At 42.3% G+C, this 17,458-nt stretch overlaps 1 protein-coding gene across 3 annotated transcripts in view; it reads left to right on the top strand.

The window, feature by feature from the left end:
• The window catches only part of CAMKK1 (calcium/calmodulin dependent protein kinase kinase 1), a 311,605-nt gene that overhangs the window by 40,402 nt on the left and 253,745 nt on the right, over positions 1 to 17,458 (top strand). Inside the window, exon 1 of one of the 3 annotated variants that reach the window (XM_077482344.1) lies at positions 16,253 to 16,706. The exons of the other annotated variants lie outside the window; for them this stretch is intronic. The gene's annotated coding sequence lies outside the window, so the exon portion shown is untranslated. Of the gene's footprint in view, positions 1 to 16,252; positions 16,707 to 17,458 lie in introns of those variants that run through there. 3 annotated transcript variants of the gene reach the window in all.

Genomic DNA, 17,458 nt, shown 5'->3' with positions numbered 1-17,458 from the left:
AAGAGCACAACGATGATTCATCTAGGGGTGCACAACCTGTGGCTCTCCAGCTGTTGCGGAACTACAAGTCCCATGAGGCATAGCAAGACTCCGACAGCCACAAGCATGACACCCAGAGGCAGAGGCGTGATAGGACTTGTAGTTTTGCAACAGCTGGAGAGCCACAGGTTGAGCACCCCTGAGAGGTCATAAAGGAACTCAGAACAACATCTAAAGAACTGCAGGCCTTACTTGCCTCAGGTAAGATCAGGGCTCAAGATTCAACAATAAGAAAGATATTGGGGAAAAAAGGGCATTCATGGGAGAGTTCCAATTCCAAAGCCACTGCTGATCAAAAAGAACACAAAGGCTCATCTCATCTCATATTACCAAAAAAAATCTCGATTAGCCCCAAGACTTTAAGACCCCATTCACACCTGAGCGTTTTGTAGCCCTACGCCTGAAGCTACAAAACGCTGGAGGGGAAAAAATACATTATTCTCAATGGAGATGGTTCACATCACATCTTTTTTGTCGCGAATCGGGCTGATTTGGGCGTTTTCATTCCCATAGAAACTAATGGAAACGCTCGATTCGAGCGTTTAGCGCGACAACGAGCGTTTCTATGGGCGTTTTGGCGCTGTATCTGCAATGCTTAACATTGGTGACCTTTTGCCCTGCACAAATTCGCGACAAAACGCGGCAAAAAACGCAGCAAATCGCGGTAAAAAACGTCGCAATCGCGGTAAAAAACGCCGCAAAAAACGCTTGAAAAAGCTACGCTCAGGTGTGAATGCAGCCTTAGACAAATATTCTGTGGACTGATGAGACAAAAATGTAACTTTTTGGAAGGTGTGTGTCTCGTTACATCTGGCATAAAACTAATACAGCATTTCATAACAAGAACATCATACCAACAGTCAGACATGGTGGTGGTAGCATGATGGTCTGGGGCTGCTTTGCAGCTTCAGGACCTGGACGACTTAACATAATGGATGGAACCATGAATTCTGACCTCTACCAGAAAATTCTAATTCCGGCCATTAGTTTGTGACCTCAAATTTAAGTGTACTTGGGTTATGCAGCAGGACAATGATCTGAAACACAATAGCAAGTCCACCTCCAAATATTTCAAACAAAGCTAAATTTAGGTTTTGGAGTGCCCTAGTCAAAGCCTGGACTTGAATCCAATTGAGATGCAGTATCATTACTTTACATAGGCCGTTCATGCTGGAAAACCCACCAATGTGGCTGAATTAAAACCATTCTGCAAAGAAGAGTGAAAAATTACTCCACAGCGATGTGAAAGACTCATTGCCAGTTATCGCAAACGCTTGATTGCAGTTGTTGCCGTCAAGAGTGGCACAGCCAGTTATTAGGTTTAGGGGCAATTACTTTTTCACATAAAGCCAGGCAAGTTTGGACAGCTTTTTCGCCTTAATAAATGAAACGTTTAGAAAAAATGTAGATATCTCCTTTCTCCCAAGGTAGACATCAACAATAAAGAGGGGGGGGGGGGGGTTTGAGTATCGGGACTATTGCGGGGCACATGAAGTATCTTATATACATAAAAAAGGGGTATCAATACAATAAGTCATACAAAAAAAATTTATTTCAAGAGAACAGGTAAAAATGAGACATATAAAGATATACCAAATCTCAAGGTACAGTTGGTAGAGACTCATGAGGTGATTATTCAACTAGTTTCGCTTAATTGCTTCATCAGGATAACACCTAAGTCTGCAGGTATACAAATGGATATAGACGTATCATTAATATCAATGAGTACAAAATACACAAACATTAAAGTTAAACAGATCTGTACAGTTTGTTGAGACATGAGAGAAAGAAAATGTCATCATTACAATATTAAACGCAGAGGCATGTTCCTACCTCTCCTTTCAGGCCCGTCTCTACTCCTAGCCAACTCCAAAGGTGCAAAGGGAAGGAATTTCTCCCGGCGACTGGGGGAGGGATATATCGCAGTGCCAGCGACAGATTGAATTATTATAAGGATTTGCTAGGTATATAAATATATGTAAGTGTAATCAAAATGAAATGAATAAATGAATAAAAATTTGATAAGAGGGAAGCCACCACAAGAAAGAGAAGAAAAATATATAAGTATATATAGGTATCCGCAGTGAAACTAGAGTGAAATGGGGAAGTGAAAAGAAGGGGGCCAAGGGCCAAGAGTGATATATCATCACTCAATGGCTAGAAAAATTCTGTGAGATAAGGGGAGAAAAGAAAAAAGTGCAAAGGTGAATGAATAGATAACCACAGTGAATAAGTCAAGGGGTCCATTAGGAAATAAGACTGCTGGACCAAAAAAGTGAACAGGAAGAAACCACGTGTGTAATATCTAAATATATATATATATATATATATATATATATATATATATATATATATATATATATATATATATATATATATATATATATATATATATATATATATATATATACCGTATATACTCGAGTATAAGCCGAGATTTTCAGCCTCTTTTTTGAGGCTGAAAGTGCCCCCCTCGGCTTATACTCGAGTCATCGCTGTCTGCCCGCTCGATCAGCGTGTCGAGCAGACAGACAGCGGCCATTCTATAATTCAAAAGCCGCGCCTCCGGCTCCGCCTTCGCCTGTGATAGGCGGAACACTGAATTTCCCAGCAGCCTGTGTTCCGCCTATCACGGACATCGTATCATCCTCGTACTACGGACGAGGATGATACGATGTCCGTGATAGGCGGAACACAGGCTGCTGGGAAATTCAGTGTTCCGCCTATCACAGGCGAAGGCGGAGGCGCGGCTTTTGAATTTTACAATGGCCGCCGAGGCGCCGACGAAGAGGGCACGGGACGGAGGCAAGGCAAGGCACGGCACGGGACGGGACGGAGGCAAGGCAAGGCACGACACGGGACGGAGGCAAGGCACGGCACAGGACGGAGGCAAGGAGGCAAGGCACGGGACGGAGGCTCGGGACAAAGGCTCGGGACACAGGTAGGCTGGACACACACACACACACACACACACACACACACACACACACACACACACACACACACACACACACACACACACACACACACACACAAGGATGGATGGAGACACACACACACAGGGATGGATGGATGGAGACACACACACACAGGGATGGATGGATGGATGGATGGAGACACACACACACACAGGGATGGATGGATGGATGGACACACACACACACAGGGATGGATGGACGGACACACAGGGATGGACGGACACACAGGGATGGACGGACACACAGGGATGGACGGACACACACACAGGGATGGACAGGCATGTCTCACCCTCGGCTTATACACGAGTCAATAAGTTTGCCAGTTTTTTTGGGGGTAAATTGGGGGCCTCGGCTTATATTCGGGTCGGCCTATACTCGAGTATATACGGTATATATATATTGGATTTTGCCTCTTCTTAGAAAAAGAAGGAGAAGTTTTTGGGAATCCCGGGGGAGCAATAGATAAGAGGACTGGCTGGCTATAGAGGGTAGTAAGCCACAGAATGGGTAGAGGACAAGGGTGGCACACGGTCCATCTTGGTTAGCCCAATATTCAATGAGTTCAGATGTTTCCCACCAGGTGCTAATAAATGAAACCATCATTTAAAAATTGCATTTTGTATTTACTTGGGTTATATTTGTGTAATAATACAATTTGTTTGATGATCTGAGTCATTTAAGCGTGACAAATATGCAAAAAAACAGCAGTGTGTGTGTGTGTATGTATATGTGTGTGTATGTATATGTGTGTGTATATATGTATATGTGTGTGTGTGTGTGTGTGTGTGTGTGTGTGTGTGTGTATATGTGTATATATGTATATGTATATATATATATATATATATATATATATATATATATATATATATATATACTATAGACAGTATCTCACAAAAGTGAGTGCACCCCTCACATTTTTGTCAATATCTTTTCATGTGACAACACTGAAGACACTTTGCTACAATGTAAAGAAGTTAGCGTACAGCTTGTATAACAGTGTAAATGTGCTGTCCTCTCAAAATTACTCAACACACAGCCATTAATGTCTAAACCGTTGGCAACAAAAGGGAGTACACCCCTAAGTGAAAATGTCCAAATTGGGCCCAATTAGCAATTTTCCATCCCAGGTGTCATGTGACTCATTAGTGTTACAAGATCTGAGGTGAATGGGGAGCAGGTGTGTTAAATTTGGTGTCATCGCTCTCTCTTGCTCATACTGATCACTGGAAGTTCAACATGGCACCTCATGGCAAATAACTCTCTAAGGATCTGAAAAAAAGGAATTGTTGCTCTACATAAAGATGGCCTAGGCCAGTGATGTCGAACCTTGGCACCCCAGATGTTTTGGAACTACATTTCCCATGATGCTCATGCACTCTGCAGTCTAGTTGAACATCATGGGAAATGTAGTTCTAAAACATCTGGGGTGCCAAGGTTCACCATCACTGGCCTAGGCTGTAAGAAGATTGCCAAGACCATGAAACTGAGCTGCAGCATGGTGGCCAAGACTATACAGTGGTTTAACAGGACAGGTTCCACTCAGAATAGGCCTTGCCATGGTCGACCAAAGAAGTTGAGTGCATGTGCTCAGTGTCATATCCAGAGATTGTGTTTTGGAAATAGACATGTGAGTGCTGACATCCTGTCAGTGCTCAGACCATGCATCAATTTGGTCTGCATGGCTGTCTTTCCAGAAGGAAGCCTCTTCTAAAGATGATGTACAAGAAAGCTTGCAAACAGTTTGCTGAAGACAAGCACACTAAGGACATGGATTACTGGAACCATGTCCTGTGGTCTGATGAGACCAAGATAAACTTATTTGGTTCAGATGGTGTTCAAGCGCGTGTGGTGGCAACCAGGTGAGGAGTACAAAGACAAGTGTGTCTTGCCTATAATCATGCATGGTGGTGGGAGTGTCATGGTCTGGGGCTGCATGAGTGCTGCTGGCACTGGGGAGCTACAGTTCATTGAGGGAACCATGAATGCCAACATGTAAGGTGACATAGTGCAGCAGAGCATGATCCCCCTCCCTTCAGAGTCTGGGCCGCAGGGCAGTATTCCAACATAACGACCCCAAACACACCTCCAAGATGACCACTGCCTTGCTAAAGAAGCTGAGGGTAAAGGTGATGGACTGGCCAAGCATGTCTCTAGAACTGAACCCTATTGAGCATCTGTGGGGCATCTTCAAATGGAAGGTGGAGGAGTGCAAGGTCTCTAACATCCACCAGCTCTGTGATGTCATCATGGAGAAGTGGAAGAGTACTCCAGTGGCAACCTGTGAAGCTCTGGTGAACTCCATGCTCAAGAGGGTTAAGGCAGTGCTGAAAAATAATGGTGGCCACATGAAATATTGACACTTTGGGCCTAATTTTGACATTTTCACTTAGGGGTTTATTTACTTTTGTTGCCAGTGGTTGAGACATTAATAGCTGTGTGTTGAGTTATTTTGAGGGAACAGCAAACTTACATTGTCATACAAGCTGTAGGTTCATGAATATAAATTTAGACTAGAAAAAGTGTACCTTTTATTTGTGTGCTGAATACAGAAGGGATGTCGCTGCAGTGGTGGAAGGGACAGAACTTTGCATTATCACACTGGTAAGCACAGAGGTATGCATTGGTGCAGTTGTGAATCAGTGAGCTGAGGGTATGGATGAGGGGCTGAGAGCAGAGGTGGTGGGGGTGGTCGTTATTGTTCAGGTGTAGCGCAGTGGGAGGATTATGATGGTTAGCTTCAGTGGTGAGAATGGGGGGAGCTTAGGAGTGATAGCGAGAAGAGGGGTGCAAACACAGCAGTGATTGGGGCGGGGGGGCTGGTGTGGTGGGTCGGGTTTTCTGGCACAGTTTGATAGGTGCTGGGGGCTGATTGCTGCTCAGTGTGGAGATTGCTGCTGGCTGGTTAAAGGAGATCAGCAGTCTGTCAGTAAATGCTGGGTCTGCTGATGCAGAGCAGACACAGCCCGCTGTTCGTTTCCATGAGACTGTCATCCGTTCTGCTGGATGGATGGGGAACAGATCCCCATCTGTCTGTTCTTAGTGGACAGGATTGGATCGGATGTTGGTTGGTGTCAGCGGACACATGGCTACTGACATCCGCCCCTTCATAGAGGGCAGTAAATGGTCCGACTGAAAAACTGACAGGTCCCAGAGCGGTCCATAAGTATGTAAGGGGCCTAAGGATCTTGGAGCTAGGGGAGGAGCAGCAGCAGCAGCGCACTGGTCTTCCCAGTGAATGGCTGTGCAGGGGGGAGATGCCAGCACTGTCTGATCATTGGAGGAAAGCAGGCTAATTTCTCAACACAGCTAGAAAACGAATCACACTGTACTCTCATTCTTTTTGTGGTCAGTTTTTAATAAGAAAGCAGATTGACTGGCAGGAACACCATGGATTTCACACAAAGGAAGCAAAGAGAACAGCATACTTTTTCATACAAGCACATGGTACAGCAGGCACACATCCTAAAATGTTGGGTTTACACGTTCTTTAAGGTTAAAATGGTAGAACACAATGGTCAGCTCTCGGATGCTGCTTTTCCAGCATGCTCAACCGGCTTCTGTTGGACAGGGAGCTGTACACACTGGCTGAAAGTCAGCCGATTCCTCCTTGTTAGGATTTCTCAGTAAAACATGGTTATGGGGAAAACATTAAAGCCATTGTAAACCACTGTGGTGGTGTTTTTTTTTTTTTTTTTTTTGTTTTTTTTTGGAACCTGCAAAGTAAAGCCACATCTGTCACCACTGACAAGGCTTTCATCTTCACCTTTCCTCCTTCCGGGTTTGTGGACTCCGGCTGTGTGACTGGCCAGAGCCGCAATTATGTCACTCCCGCACATGTGCGCGGGAGCCACCATTTACAGCAGAGGGCTCTAAAGGAACTTCAAACGGCCTGGGCGGACGTTCCATCAGAGTGCATGTACAGTAAATGTCTCCTAAACAGTGCACGTTTAGGAGATATTTACAGGTACTTATTATAGGCTTACCTATGGGTACAAATTATGCATGGGAGTTTACTCCCACTTTCAACCTGAATAAAATCTGAAATAAGCCAGAGGGCCATTATGAATCTGCCTGAATGGGAATGATTTCCTCAACAGAGACCCTTCATGTTCCATTTAGCTTATCTTTGATGTTCCATTTGGGTGCTCAGCAGTCTACCATATGTATACAGGTCTGCCTGCTTTAGAAGACCGTGTTGGAAGTCTTTTAACTACATTTTCTTGCCCAAATTCTCAAGAGCACAAATCCATATGAGTTCAATAGGCATGTATCTACTATGGTCATTTAAAATTTTAAAAACAACAAACGTTTTATTAGCTGAACAGTTTGTTTTAGATCCCCCATGGGCAATTATAGTAATGTAGACTGCAACATGAAAAAATATTATGAAAAACAAGCTCTGGACTGCCTCACTCTTCAGAAAACCACTTTTTTATTGGAAAATCGCATCACAGCTCAACAAACAGCGAAATCATAGCTATGATTAAGCACTACAGCTAGTGCGAAACGTCAGTAATTTTTCCTTGTTCGCTGTGTTTGTTGAGCTGTGATGCGATTTTCCAATAAAAGAAAGTGGTTTTCTGAAGAGTGCGGCAGTCCAGAGATTGTTTTTCGTCAGTTGCTAGTGGTAATATCCAGCACCTGTGGCTTCCCAGCCGAAGAGAACAGTTTACAGTCTGCATGTGTGCTCTTGGAGCGGTGAGATCCCTTCTCCTTCATGAAAAAATATTACCAGAATATCTTGTGCTAAAATTTTCTTGTGATCTGCTTTTAAAATCTAATGCTCAGTTTAAGTTTTAGCCTAATATATGTTCAGCCTATTGACCTAAAAGGTGTTCCATTAGTCTCTGACCTGTACAAGTCTTCACACTCTGCTAGCTTCTGTGTATAGGAAGCTTTTCTTGAAATTGTGTAATTGGTTTAATATATCTGTAATAGCGTAGTAGTAGAATGAAGGGTGGTAACACAAGCGCAAATCATTTCTGGTAAATGGATGTCTTTATTATAGAAAAATGTATAATTTCAGTGATGCTTCTCTCTCATAAAGCTGCAACTCTACGGTCTTTAAAATGCAGAGGGCACATTCTTTTTACCAGGAGTGATTTCTTCTGCTAATAATGTTTTTCTCTAATTGTGAGCTTTACCACACTTGAGGTTGCTCAGATAGATGAGGTACACTGGGGCAATGGTGGCGGTAGCAATAAATCGCCGCAAGTTTTAGTGGTGCTTTACCGCTGTTATCGTGGCCCTTTGGCGCCGCTATTCAGGCAGGAGGAGGGAACTTTTAACCCCCTAGAGGGGCACTTTGGCAGCACTGCCCATGCATTCTAATGGGCAGGAAGGAGGAACAGTGTACACACCGCTCGCAAACCGCTCCAAAGATGCTGCTTGCAGGACTTTTTCTAACGTCCTGCAAGAGCACCACCCCCAGTGTGAAAGCACTCAGGCATTCACACTGGGACTGCAGATGAGGCAATTTTCAGGCACTTTACAGGCCCTGTTTTTAGCGCTAAAGCACCTGTAAAATGCCCCAGTGTGAAAGGGATCTCGGCAACCCAAATGTGCCTTAACCACTTCAGCCCCGGAAGAGTTTACCCCCTTCCTGACCAGAGCACTTTTTGCGATCCGGCACTGTGTTGCTTCAATTGACAATTGTGCAGTCGTGCGATGCGGCTCCCAAACAAAATTGACATTCTTTTTTTTCCCACAAATAGAGATTTCTTTTGGTGATATTTGATCACCCCTGTGGTTTTAAAAAAAATTTTATGCACTGATTCCTGACCATGTAAATGACACTGGCAGTGAAGGGGTTCACCACTAGGGGGCGGTTAAGTGTGTCCTGGGGAGTGTTTCTAATTGTGGGGGGGGCATGGCTATGTGTGACACGTCACTGATCTCTGCTCCTGATCACAGGGAGCAGAGGTCAGTGACACTGTCACTAGGCAGAACAGGGAAATGCTCCTTTTTACATTAGTGTCTCCCTGTTCTTTCTCTCCGTGAGAGGATCGCAGGCCGTCTCTTAAAGGGCAATGTACAGGTACGTTAGTTTGCCTGTACAAGCCATTCTGCTGACGTATATCAGAGTGAGGTGGTCGGCAAGCGGTTAAAGACTGACTTTTACTGCCCTCAACTTATATCTTACTGAGACCATCTGACACTATTTTATGGTCAGCCATAGCTATTAAAACACCCCCACCTTTCCCATCTGTGTTAGTATAGCAGCGTAGTCTGCAGAAATATGACTGTTGCCATAAGTCGTCTCTTCCCAACTGCTGCTCAGAATTACCAAAATTGGCCCAGGCTGAGGCAGACTGGGGTTCCAGCTCTTAAGTTCTCAGCAACCAAGCCTGCAAGCCAGCCATCCCAAAAAAATAAAACTGGTGTAAAACACCACTGAATCATCAATATAAAAATAAGCTTAACATTAAGGCCTCATGCACACTGGACATTTGTAACGCTACCATTAGGGGCATCTGGCATTTTTCTTTTCTGCATCTAAACACCCCTGCATGTTAGCCTATTGGGTGGATTTACTAAAACTGGATAGTGCAAAATCTGGTGCAGCCGTGCATGGTGGCCAATTGGCGTCTAACTTCAGCTAATTAATCTAGGGGTCGGCCCGCCGTTGCACAGTGAAAAATTCACAGCGCCCAGCCCGTGGAGAAGTGGTTGTCTGTTTATAGATGTAATCCGCCACAGTGCCTGTGCTTAATAATGTTTAATAATAAAGCAGTATATACCTCATTAAGAACGGCACTCGGGTGACCCACTGCTCTTTTCTCCTCGCCTGACACCTGAGCACCTCTTAATGAGGTATATACTGCATATTTATTATAAAACACAGACATCAATAAACAGTAGTTAAAGGGGTTGTAAACCTTCGTGGTTTTTCACCTCAATGCATTCTAGGCATTGAGGTGAAAAACCTCTTGCAGTGCAGCAGCCCCCAGTGCCCCCGTTTTTACTTACCTGAACCCTCTTTTTCACACACTGGGGATGAGCCCACCAGCTCTAGCCGGTGTCTCGTGTCCTGGTTGGCTAGATTGATAGCAGCGCCACCATTGGCAAATCCAATGACTTGAGCTGCGGGTGGCGGGGCCGAGTCCGGCATTCGTATCTGTGGATGCAAATGCTGGACTCGGGAGCGCACCCGCAAGGTAACCCCCTCGGGAGAGCGCTTCTCCTAGGGGGTTATCTGATGCGGGAGGGAGCTGCAAGAGCTGCCAGGGGTCCCCAGAAGAGGATGTTCAGGGGCCACTCTGTGCAATACGAGCTGCACAATGGAGGTACAGTAAGTACTACATGTTTGTTAAAAAAAAAAAAAAAAAAAAAAACATCCTTTACAGTCACTTTTAAGGGCCTTCATCAGGAAAATATAATTAAAGAGGGCTTGTCCTTTTATAAAATAGAAAAGAATAATTCTGCAAGATGTTGTTTTTTTTTTTTTTTTTTTTATTAACATAATGATCATTTTCTTTTTAATAATATAGTAAGAAGTGTTACCGTATATTTACCTATCCTCCTGCTGCAAAGTATGTTAAAAACTGCCGTCTTCCTTATTCTCGTATTTCTCATGACTCGGTATAGTTTTAGTCAAATACTAATGAAGGAAAATTGAGTAGTGGCTTACTTGTCCTGTATAAATGTGATAGGATTTTTTGGAAAAGTTTGAATGGAAATGGGTTTTTGTTAACCACCTCCCACCGAACACTATAGCCGAAACACGGCTACAGCACAGGCCCTGATTGCCGAGAGGGCGTACATGCACGTCCTCCCGAGAATGCTCCCCCTGTGGGGCATGCTCTGTGATCACTGAGTTATTGTGGCCCTCCATGCATTCATATACATTCATATACATTGAATCCGGCCCTTAAGTAGAAAAAGGTTGCTGACTCTTGAATTAAGCTTTCACAAAAAAAAACTGTAAGCTGATTGGTTTCTATGCATAGCTGAACCAGATTTTGCACTCCCCAGTTTTAGTAAATCAACCTCTAAGTTTTAAGCGATAGGTGCGTTTAGGGCTTGAGCTTTAATTCATTTAAATGGCCAGAATAAATTATTATTCTGCCCAATTAAATGAATCAAAGTCCAGGCGCTTGACGCGCCTAAACATGTCACGTTTGCAAGTGTCAAATGTTTTTTCTGCTTAAACACTGCTGTCAGGAGTAAAGGCATCTAGGAGTGATGTCAATACATCTATGAGGCCTTCATAAATAATAAAAATTCTGCGAGCTACCCTAAACAAGCCCTAAGCTACAATTAGCTTCAGGTGTGATTTAAAACAATCCGTCTGAAGGTGAATCAAGTGCCTATAGACAGCTGCTATGCATCAATCACAATCCCATAATGTGTGAAAAAAACCTGTATAAAAATAGCAAAGAGAATGCAGCTCTGTGCAATAAATGGCCCTAATGATAAAGTACTATTACAATATCATCAATACTAAAAAAGAGAATTGAATATAAAATATGGTGCAACGAAAATTAGTAAAGCAAGTGAAAAAAATCCTTCCATTGAAAAAAAAATGTGTCCAAAAAAACAAAGAAACAATGTCCTCGCTAATCTTCAAATCATCAGATATTAAAGTGCATACGTGCCATAATGCTCAATAAAGTGACTCTTGCGAAAAAAAATCCTGTTCAATAAGGTGACCCCCCCGTTGGACTGCATTCACCTCAAGCAGTGTGACTGCACAACTAAGTTTGGTCCACATTAGCTGTTAAACCACTCCTGGGCTCTGAGTTAAAGGGGTTGTAAACTTAATTTTTTTAATTTTTTTAACTTTTTTAAATCACAAACATGTTATACTTACCTCCACTGTGCAGCTCGTTTTGCACAGAGTGGCCCCGAACCTGGTCTTCTGGGGTCCCTCGGCGGCTGTCTCGGCTTCCCCAGCAAGTACTTCTCACGTTCATGCGAGCTCCCTCGCATGGTGAGAAGCACTTGCAGGCGCGCTCTCGTGATACAGCCGGCGGCTGTAGCCACTCACTGTATCACTCGGTCCCGCCCCCGGCGCGCCGCGCCATTTGGTGTGATTGACAGCATCGCGAGCCAATGGCTGCACTGCTTTCAATACATCCACTCTAGCCAATCAGTGGCCAGACTGAGCGGCGAAGAGGACGTTGGGGGTCGACCGCGGGACTTTCGAGTGATCAGGTAAGTAAAATGGAGGGGGGGGGGGGCTGGGGGCACCGGAACTGTCAGATGTTTTTTCACCTTAATGCATGGAATGCATTAAGGTGAAAAAAATGTTACCTTTACAACCCCTTTAAGAAGTTTTCAGCAGGATTCAACGGTTACATCCACAGAGGACATCCTCAATCTTTAAAATAAGAAAGAGGCTGGATAATGTATTATCGTTTGTTTGTAATTTTAATAAAACAAAAAAGAACATCGGGGTACTCGCATTTTAATGGTGCTTCCAGCGTACCAAACTATACCAATGCATAAAGTAGCAAAAAACCTCTTCCAGGTAGCTTCAAATCCTGTGTTTGCCAGTAATCTGCTCAAACAAGCATGGAACTGGGCTAGGATGGTGGAGGAAAAAGTTTCATGCTTGTTTGAGCAGATTACTGGCGCACGTAGGATTTGAAGCTGTGGAACGCAGTGCGGGGGAGACCCAGAAGGGGCTACTATGCCAATTAATGGGTGTCCCGAGCCGCCCCGCCCCAAGGGGTGGAGGGAACGGCAGGGGACCCCCTAGCGCCGGGAGCGAAGCAATCCCGCCCAGGCCTGGTGCTGAGTGAATGGGAGAAAGAAATGCCAACACGATTGCCGAGTGTATAGGCAAACAATTAGGGGACAAATAATCACCAGGATAGTGACCAGTCCATACAATTGTATCATTCGGGGTATTGGATATGGCTTTTACGTTTCACATATATTGTTCTTAGATATTATTATTATTATTATTATTATTATTAATAGTATAATATTGTCAAGTTGTAATAAAAATTTTGACTTTTTTTTACCTTTTTGGTTTGGTCTGTCTATTAACGACCCTAAGGGGTCTCTCGCCGTACCTTGGACTAGGTGTCTTTGCTATTTCTCATTATTTAGGTCAGACAGACCAAACTCTTTTACACACAGTCCCATCCCTCTCTTTTTTTTTGGTCATATTTTATATTCTTTTCTCTTTTTGTATACTTAGTATTGATAGTATTGCAAGGGTGGAAGGATTTTTTTTTTCCACTGTGAACTTGCTTGATTTACTACTTTTCATTGCACCATATTTTATATGCAATTCTCTTTTTTAGTATTGATGAGATTGTAATAGTACTTTTTTTTTATCATTAAGGCTATTATTGCACAGCACTGCATTCTCTTTGCTATTTTTCTCTGAGGCCTAAATGGTTAAATATATCAAACAAATCCAAAAACACAATCTAAAATAAATAGGGCAGTAAATTAATGGCATGGTGGTTTATCCTCACCTTTTTATATATACACCCACTGAACCTACTATATTAAATTCTTGATTTTGGAAGCAGAAAGCATTGGAAACAATCAGATTTTGGAAGCAGGTACAGAGCTATTCAGTTAATCACCTGGTTCTTTTCCTACCACTCAGAGTAAGATGTGAAAAAGAACAGATGGCTACAGAAATTAAATCACCAGAGGTTGTAAGAAATATGTGCTTATAATCTTTCCTGCTAAAACACAAAACAAAAAATATTCTACAGTAGTTGATGTATTAAGAACCTATCCTGCCTATGGTATTTTAAGTAATAAACACTATAAATCAGCAGGAGTTAGGCTGGGATCACCGCATCCAATTCGGAATAGCAGGAGATTTGACTGGCTCTCTATGGAGCCGTTTCACATATCACCGCAGCGGGTCTGGTGCGCTTTGCATCTGTGCATCTTTTAGTCCATTTCAGGTCTGAACTCAGCCCAAAATTCGGACTGAATTTGGACCTGAAACAGTGAACCAGCATGCGCCCGACCCCTGCTGTGAGCCGCATGTGGCTCATATGTGAACCGAGCCTTAAAATGTTAGAAAAGAGCTGAATGTCTCAGGAGCCACATATCAGAACCAGACCTGCTGTTTGTGAACAAGTGGCAGTCTCAGCCTGGACCTTCGCAAGGCCATGCTCCCAACGCGTTTTATTTCGCCTACCAGAGCTTACTCATAGAGATGAGGGATTTACCATTGTCTGGAGCATGGGCAAGCTCCTTCCTGGCCAGCACTCACAGCAGCAGGCATAGGACTACACTTCCTTGCAGCCTGCAGTTTCTTGTCCTGGCCATACACTAGTAGGACATTGTTGTCAACTGTAGCAACAAGAACATTTTACGGAGCAGGATGGAAATGTTTCCCAAATTTGTAATGGTGAATGTGGTTTTCATTGGGTAAAACTTTATTCCAAAGTGTTAAATGTTACAAGTTAAGGAAAAATTTAAGTACTTTTGCCAGGTAATCAAAAGTACTGAGAATTTTTGAATGTGAAAATCTTCTAGTGTATACCTTTTTAGACCATTGTTTCTGGAACAGGTAACCCTCTTGTTCGGGAGACAACTGTAAAAATGTGTTTTTTTTTCATTATTTTGATTGAATTTACCCAGTGGGGACACGTTACACCAGTTTTCATAGGGATTTAAATCCTTCCCTCCTTTAGTTGAAGCCTAAAACTTTTACTTTATCATAGATTCTAATCGTCATCATTTGTGCTTTTAATACAGAGCTCAACAAACCCCATGTGCCAGGTTGAAACTTCTTGTCGTCATAGCGGCCTGGGGCTGCTAATGCTCATCACACTCTGTGCTCCTCCCCCCCCCCTATATGTATCCTGGGCTCTGCTTGCTCATCTGCAGGCCCGGGACCAGCATAGCGGGTGCCGCTGGGTACAGGGGTAGTGGACATATGTCTGCTGGAGCCTGCATGTCTCATTAAAGAGCACTTGTCACCAAAAAAAAAAATCATTACATAGGGGTCTTGTTGTCGCCTAAGTGATGGGGGGGGGGGGGGGAAGTTAAGGTAACAAAAATTATATTTTTTTTATATATTGTAAACAAATTAGTTACACACAAATCCCCCCACAAAATCGAGGTACATACGCACCTATAAACATAAACTGCCTACACCTAAAAAAGTAAATTGCAATACACGTTCCATATTGCCACGCACACTGGAATGAAAGAAATAATTCGAGCACCAGACCTCCTTTTATAATGCTAAACTGATGACCTACAGGAGCTTTTAAAGTGTCGCCTATGGAAAATATAGGATACCGACATGTTTAAGTTTGACATGTTGGGTATCTTTTTATTTGGTGCAACCTTGGCTTTTATATTTGGGTAATTATATTGTGTGTTTTGTTCCCCCTGAAATTAAATTTCAATGACTGTGTTTTTTTTTGTTTTTGTTTTTTGTTTTTTTTTACAGAAATTTTGTGTTGCCTATACCTTTTCTATAAGATCGTGTGACATTAAGAATTGGAAATACCACTAGTGTCTGCTTTGCCATGGTGCCTTGCCACACCATTCTGCCAAAAAGAGCCTTGAATACCTGGGAAATCTGTGTATAGGACACATATGGCTGTCCATGCCTCCCCACAGTTTTGCTACCTGAATGACAATTACCATATTTAAGTGTTGTCACCATGGGGCTATTAAAATTCCTAGCCTTGTGCAAGTTTGGTCTTTTCAGAAAGTCAAAACTTGCAGTGGAATTTCAGAAAGGTGGGTGGGGAACCATAGTATGAATTATAGCAGCAGGCACTACTGCTTGGGATAAGTAAAGCAAAGTCAATTTGTTTTTGCGGTTTGTAAATTGTATGGACATTTTTATTTATTTTTTACTCGTGAAAAACATGCCTGATGTTTTGTGGGCAATATTTAGAAAGTTAATGCTGGTGAAATGGTGGAATAATATACTTTTTTTTAAACATTTGAGCAGAATGTTTGTTTGATTTTTTTTTTTGCGTTGGTCTCTGGGAGCAACGGATGCCTGGAATGCATGATCTCTCTGCCAGCTTCGATAAACATGACATGGACCATTAGCACTTCAGCAGACAGCCACCAATGTTCTCAGAGCACGAGACTAAATGCTAGATTTGGAAAAGAATCAAGTGAGACAGTGCGTTGTGGTTGGAAAGAGAGAAAATGTATACCGAAGGAGTGTCTTAACAATCATCCATTAAACACAATGAAGATAAACTCTTTACTGTACTAAATGCGGCAACAGCTAATCCTAGTGCAGCGGTCACCTAGGTGTGCAGCTGAAAAGAGGCTTTGCCGATATGATTAGCACTGCTGACAACTGCACTGTTGTACCTCTTCATGCTTTCAAAAGGAAAGGCAGCTCATTCGAAAAGGCATTTCACTCTTTCTGTGCCAAAGGATTCTTGAAACTAGACATCAAACTACTTTCCTGTTAGCTTTTTGTTTTGCTTGGGCCTGTTTAAACAGCTCAGACAGGCATTTGTGTTTATTTTTATTTTTTTTGTTTTTTTTTTACTGCACAATATATAAAAGAAGAATTCACTCACAATGTAAAAATCTGTAATTGTTCCTGCACGGAGTCCGATTGTAGTTTCTAAAAGCTTTTGAACATATCGGTCACAGACATGAAAAATCTAAACGTTTGTTTAACGTTTGGGTATCGGCAGGATCTAGTGAGGTGGTGATCACAATCAAACTCTATCATGCAGCCAAATTAAATGGTACGAGTAAATGCCTGTTGGATTGGTGAGTCTTTATTTTGTTTGCCCGTAGAATGTGGAAATATAACTTTTTATCCTAATTATAGTTTTTACACGTTTAAAAAGTTATTGCACCAACATTATGTTCTCTTTATTGGTCCTTAGTTATGTCATGGATTTGGAACAATATAATACATATTACCCACAGGTATATGTTTTTTTTTTTTTTTTTTTTTTTTTTTTAAGGGGGGTTATGATTATAAAAATGGATTATTATTTTTATTATTGTCATATGGAATAATTATAGGAATTGCCATTTAACTGTGCTGCAATTTACCTGACTGGTACTTGTTGGCCTTCTACTGTGGACCTGTGGCTTATTTTATCATTTTTAATATGGTGTGTTAATAAAAAGGAATGCCATGTTTATCTAGATCTATATTATAATATTGTTTCATTTAGCACTGGAGGAAAAAAACTTTTAATAGAGAATAAATTACAGATTTCAGGCTTATTTGTAACCTCTCATGTTACATGTAAGGCAATTTTTGTGTACATTTTATATTGGCTGTATTAAAGCTTAATTTACCAGTCTGCTGTATAGATATGGGATCTGTTGCCACAATCAGTAACTTTTTACTACAATTTGCATTTTTTTTTTTTTTTTATGTGTATAGTTTAGCTTTTAGACAGTCTGCTGTGCTGTTTAGCCAATGAGACTTAATGCTCAGCACTTTGCAGCTTAGGGCTGGCTGCACACCCATGTGCTTATGTTATCTGGCATAGATTCATTGATTT

Source organism: Lithobates pipiens, unplaced genomic scaffold, assembly GCF_037356315.1.
Source record: "Lithobates pipiens isolate NorthernLeopardFrog02 unplaced genomic scaffold, aLitPip1_a1.2 Scaffold_16, whole genome shotgun sequence".
NCBI lineage: Eukaryota > Metazoa > Chordata > Amphibia > Anura > Ranidae > Lithobates > Lithobates pipiens.
This window is presented reverse-complemented; position numbering and strand designations above follow the sequence as displayed.